Genomic DNA, 6,000 nt, shown 5'->3' on the forward strand with positions numbered 1-6,000 from the left:
GTTTGTTTTAATCCTGTATTGAACACAGATCATCCCGTCTTCAATTTTATCGATTATTAACGTTAAAAAGTACCTAAAGTTGTATTACAAAAGTAGTTTGAAATTTTTTCGCAAAGTTTACAGGTAACCTTTGAGATATTTTGTAGTCACGTTTGAGCAATTTGGTAGCAGTGTTTTTCTGGATCAAACAGGAGGGTTGCAGGAGAGTGTTTTGAAGTTGAGTTTTTAGAAGAAAAAAATATATATATATAAAAATATATGCGAAGAAAATATGTAAATATATATTTACACGGGACACGACGAGGACAAAGGATGACTGCTATGCCATCTTGAACAGAAGCTAATAATAGCTAATAATAATAGCTAATAAGCTAATAATAAATAATGATCTAAACGTGTGCATTTACTTACTTGTGACATCATAGATTGATAGCTCATTAAAGTCCCTCTTCCCCTTCCTGCCCTTCAAGCAGCAGCCTGTCCACAGCTCCTCTGTTCCAATTTTTCTCATCATTCGTCTGATTCCTGAGCCCAGGTCCTGGCCACAGCAGAGGGTCAGGTATCGGATACCACTCATTTGTGTGTTCCTCAGCTGGCCATACAGTTCTGATTGATAGTAATGAGAAATCATTTTTGGAGTGTATAGCGTAATCATGGGCTAAAACTCATGTAAACTTGCAAGTAGTTCTCAAACTTAAAAGCACTACAGTTGTCAAGGCAGCCGTGTTCTGCAGCATCAGCAGTGAGGCGTTGGAGGGAGTGACATTATACACAAGAAATATGTTTCCATACAAACCCTTCCCTGCTCCACAAAGAAGTTCAGTAAAGCATGAGCATAGGCACTGTGGATTGAAGAAAGTTGAGGAGAAACCAAAATGCACATGGCAACACTGAAGGCCATGAAGTGTGTGTACTGTTCTTTAGACAAGATTCTTCTCAGGACTACTTTCCCAGTATAAAGAAACTGTCTGAATTGTGTGGCATTCCAACTGCCAAGGTCATCCAATCCCCGTGGTTTGCGAGCAAAGCACTGTGGAATTGAATCCTTTAGTCGGTTTAGTCGTTGACTGACCTCCTTGACTTGCACCAATAACAACCTGGCCCCAGTCTTTCCCCTAATCCACATCATCAAGAGCTTCCGGGTTACTCCGAGGCAATAAAGGTGCATATATTGTCAATTGGGAATGACTTCACCATATCAATGGGGAGGATGCAAAAAGGAGAGGTTTTCCCTTCATGGTGATGTTCTGGCTGTACCAATTCCCTAAAGGATTTGTCAGCTCTGATGCACAGGTTTTTTACCTGTGGGTACGTCATCCTCCCATCATCCCTGCCTTTTTGTGTGCACCTGTCACAGCCATAGTAGCCAGAATACATTTTTATGCATTTTACCATGGCTTTTGGAGGTGCATCACGTGTTACAGAACAAACTTTCACTTGCAGTGTTTTGTCTCCCCACTTCAAGCCGGTCTGCATCAACTCTTTCAGCTCCATCAAAGTGTCATTGAGGAATTCCAGGGAGCTTGGTTTCGATGATGCCAATGCACGTGACAGATGAAACACTGTCACAAAAGTGGCCTTAACGACATATTGGTACTTTTGAACAAAGGGAGACCCTCCAGAATAAGGGATATTTCTAAGACATACAAATCCCCAACTACAGAATGAGAATAGATGCTTAGATGTTTTACTAACTCCACCTTCACTTTAAACCTCTTAAATCTGACAAACTCCACATCAGACTTGACTTCAACACAAACATTGGTCTTTCTAGGAGAGTTTTAGTAGTGGAACGCAAATCTGGGTGACCACTAGACTGCAGCATCTTCAGAAGTGCATCAACAGCATTGTGTTTTACTTGGAAATCACTTATCCAGGTTGTCAGGTCCTATCTGAAGGTAGAATATTTTTCAACATCGTCAGAGTCAGTTGTCTCCTGAATTGCACAACCAGCATTAGCTTCAGTCTCTGAATCTATGTCACTGTGTGATGGCAGTCTTGGAGGAGTACCACATACTGGCTCAAGTTCACCATCTGACTCTTCCTCAGCGTGTGTTGGCAGTCTTGGAGGAGTACCACCTACTGCCGCAAGTTCACCATCTGATTCTTCCTCAGCGTGTGTTGGAAGTCTTGGAGGAGTACCACCTACTGCCTCAACTTCACTATCTGACTCAATTTTACTCTCAGATTCAGCAGGACTGGTATCTTCGTGTCAGACTGGTTGATGAGAATATATCCACTTTCATTGTCATTGTCTTCCTTCTCTACCCTTTTTTTCTTAAGGGTGGTTTCTCTCTTGACAATTTAGTCCAGATTCTATTGTATTCTCTCTTTCTTGAAGTACTTGACATCCGTGTTAACGGTCTGAAAACGATTAAACAATGATATGACAATGGCTCTACACACACAGTACAATATGAAATTGAATAACCAGTTAGACAACACATAGGTTTACCTTTTTTTGAAGATATTTTCAATCTTCAGAACACTAAGTAAAGAAATGGAAAGAACATTAATATCTACTACCCAAGACATTATCCATAATATCCATCTTGAATCAGAACTTGAATGAGGAAAGAGGTGACTAGAGCTTCTCAGGATATCATGATACTGCAAAGCGTTTGAATAACGTTGGTGTTATAGAACGGATACATTTATCAAGGCACAAGGCGAGACCCAAATGTAGATGGTTGGATTCTTACAATGTTTATTAATCCAAAGGGGTAGGCAAGAGAATGGTCAAAGACAGGCAAAAAGGTCAAAACCAGATCAGAGTCCAGGAGGTACAGAGTGGCAGACAGTCACGTGTTCAAGGCAGGCAGAATGGTCAGGCACAAAGTCCAGAAACAGGCAAGGGTCATAACAGGGAGGACTAGAAAAAGGAGAATGCAAAAAGCAGGAGAACGGGAAAACCGCTGGTTGCTCTGAAACAAACAAGAGAGACAGGAAACACAGGGATAAATACACTGGGGAAAACAAGCAACACCTGGAGGGGGTGGGGACAATAAGGAGGACAGGTGAAACTGATCAGGGTGTGACAAAATTGCACTTTTCATAATCTGGATTGTGCAAATTTAGACAGCCCTTCAGTAAAAATGTATGTATCAAGCCTGCATTGTATTTGTTTACATGTTTATGCTAGTAATAGACCAAGAACACCTGCCAATGTTGTATTCATTAGAACCTAAGAACCCGATTACTGAACCCTGTAACACAGGCTGTGATTATGCAATTTAACAAAGCTGTGCAAGACACATCTTACTCACAATAGCTTTTTCTTATTTTACAAAGTTTATTTTATTTTATTAAAGTTCGTAGAAATATGTCAAACGATGTAAATAATCAATCTTTAGGATGCTTTTATCATAAATCTTCAATAATATTCCAACCGGACAATTCCGTTGTCATTAGAAAGGAAAGGGAACGGAGCTCGCGCGCACGATAAACAACTCATGGCTTTCAGCTGAGCCACTTACTGTGAGTGGTCTTATTCTCTCCCCTTTCACAATAGAAGCCTAAAACAACTTTCTAAAGACTGTTGACATCTAGTGGAAGCCTTAGGAAGTGCAATCTGACCCCATTTACACTGGATATTGGATAGGCAATCACTTGAAAAACTACAAACCTCAGATGTCCCACTTCCTGGTTGGACTTTTCTCAGGTTTTCACCTTCCATATGAGTTCTGTTATACTCACAGACATCATTCAAACAGTTTTAGAAACTTCAGAGTGTTTTCTATCCAATTCTAATAATAATATGCATATATTAGCAACTATGACATAGGAGCAGGCAATATGCATATTCTAGCTTCTGGGCCTGAGTAGGAGGCAGTTTACTCTGGGCACACTTTTCATCCGGATGTGAAAATACTGCCCCCTAGCCCAAAGAGGATTTATTAATAGGGCGGTCTATTTAAACACTGGGAACACACACACACAACAATGTGCCACACTATTGTGCTATTGCTTTACTGCTGCCTCCACCACCCTAGACTCTACATTTTGGTTCTTATACTGTATGTCTGGGGGATTGATGCATAGGCAGCTCTCTGTCATTGCTTTTACCATTTAAAGCATAGAAAATCTGAGCTAAGAGCTTTTGTGATGCAGAACCATACCGTCAAAAAATAATGTACATTTATTCGTTACTGATTAAATAAATTCACCAATGTTAAAGCTAATGCAGGAGTATGCTGACTCAACTGGATAACAATAGTCCACTAGCTGAGGTTCGGCTTTGTCTGTGTCAATGTAGGGCTACACTGGACAGGTAGACCTTCAAAGACTTCAGAATGTAAAAGTAGATCTGGTCAGTAGGCTGGGCACCACTGCCCTAGACCAAGTAATTGCTGATACTTAAGATGCACCTGTGACATAGCCATACAGCTACGAGAGCTGGGAGTACACTAGCTTACCTGTAAGGCTTAAGGGGCTCGCGGACCGTTAGCGGTCCAACACGACAACATCCGGTGAAATTGCAGAGCGCCAAATTCAAAATGCAAAAATTTTAATATTAAACATGGATGAAAATACAAGTGTCTTACATCATTCTTTAGCTTAGAATCTTAGTAATCGAACTGCGTTGTCCGATTTACAATAGGCTTTACGGCGAAAGCATAGCATTCGACTATCTGACGACAGCGCCCCACAACACCATATTTTTTCAAACCAGCACAGGTGTTACAATTCTTTTTACAAATAGCAATTAAATAAATCACTTACCTGTGAAGATCTTCCTCTGTTTGCATTCCCAAGGGTCCCACCAACACAATGAATGGTCGTTTTGTTCGATAAAGTCCTTCTTTATATCCCAAAAAGTCTGTTTAGTTGGCACCATTGATTTCAGTAATCCACTCGTTCAACATGCAGACAAAGGAATCCAAATAGTTACCGGTAAAGTTCGTCCAAACAAGTCAAACAATGTTTCTAATTAATTCTCAGGTACTCTAATATCTAAATAAACGATAATATTTAAGACGGAGATTAGTATGTTCAATAGGGAAGATAAATAACGAAGAGCGCGCACCTCATTCACGCGTGCAACAAGGCTACTTTTCTAATGAGGGTCACCTTGGATAAACTACAACTACTTGTTTTCGTTTTTCAAGAAACAAGCCTGAAACCTTGTATAAAGACTGTTGACATCTAGTGGAAGCCATAGAAACTCCAAGTTGGGAGCTATGTATTTGTATATCCCATAGACTTCCATTGAAAAGGCCTGTGACCTCCAAAAAACAAACAAAAACTCTGAATGGATTTTCCTCGGATTTTCGCTTGCCATATCAGTTCTGTTATACTCACAAACATTATTTGAACAGTTTTAGAAACTGTTTTCTATGAGTGTTTTCTATCCAATGCTACCAGTTATATGCATGTCCTAGCTTCTGGGCCTGAGTAACAGGCAGTTTACTTTGGGCACATCAGACAGCCGAAATTCAGGATACTGCCCGCTAGCCCTAAGAGGTTTTAAATAGTACACACTGGATAACTTTCCTTTCGTAAAAACTTCCAGGAGGTGGTCTGTGTTGGGTGTTCGTCCTGGATATGGGACTTGATGCACTTTCCTCTCAACTGTCTGCTTCTACCAGGCTCCTTGCTTCCTCATACCCACTATTTGACATATCTTATCTCCCTCCACTGCTGCTCTTACTTTATCCTACACTAAAGGCCCTCTTTCCATTGGCAGTCATATTTGGGGATAGGTTCCAAGACCAGCTCTCCCCCAGAGTCACTGCTGCCACAAGACTATTGTGGAGCAGTCAGTTATTTATCCTCGCTTGGCCGCAAGTTTTTTCACACACGGGATTACTCCATTACACAAGGAACAACTTCACATGGATCCACAACCACAAGCAGCACTATCCAGGGCTCCATGCAGGCTGTCATCCATGGCCATTAGCAATCTGGTCCCTGACATGAAAGCATAGCTGCATTGTGTCACATTCAAGTTAATGTTGAGACTTAAATTCCTGACTTTTCCACCATGTCTTCTTTAGAGAA

The sequence above is a fragment of the Salvelinus namaycush genome, chromosome 20, assembly GCF_016432855.1.
Source record: "Salvelinus namaycush isolate Seneca chromosome 20, SaNama_1.0, whole genome shotgun sequence".
NCBI lineage: Eukaryota > Metazoa > Chordata > Actinopteri > Salmoniformes > Salmonidae > Salvelinus > Salvelinus namaycush.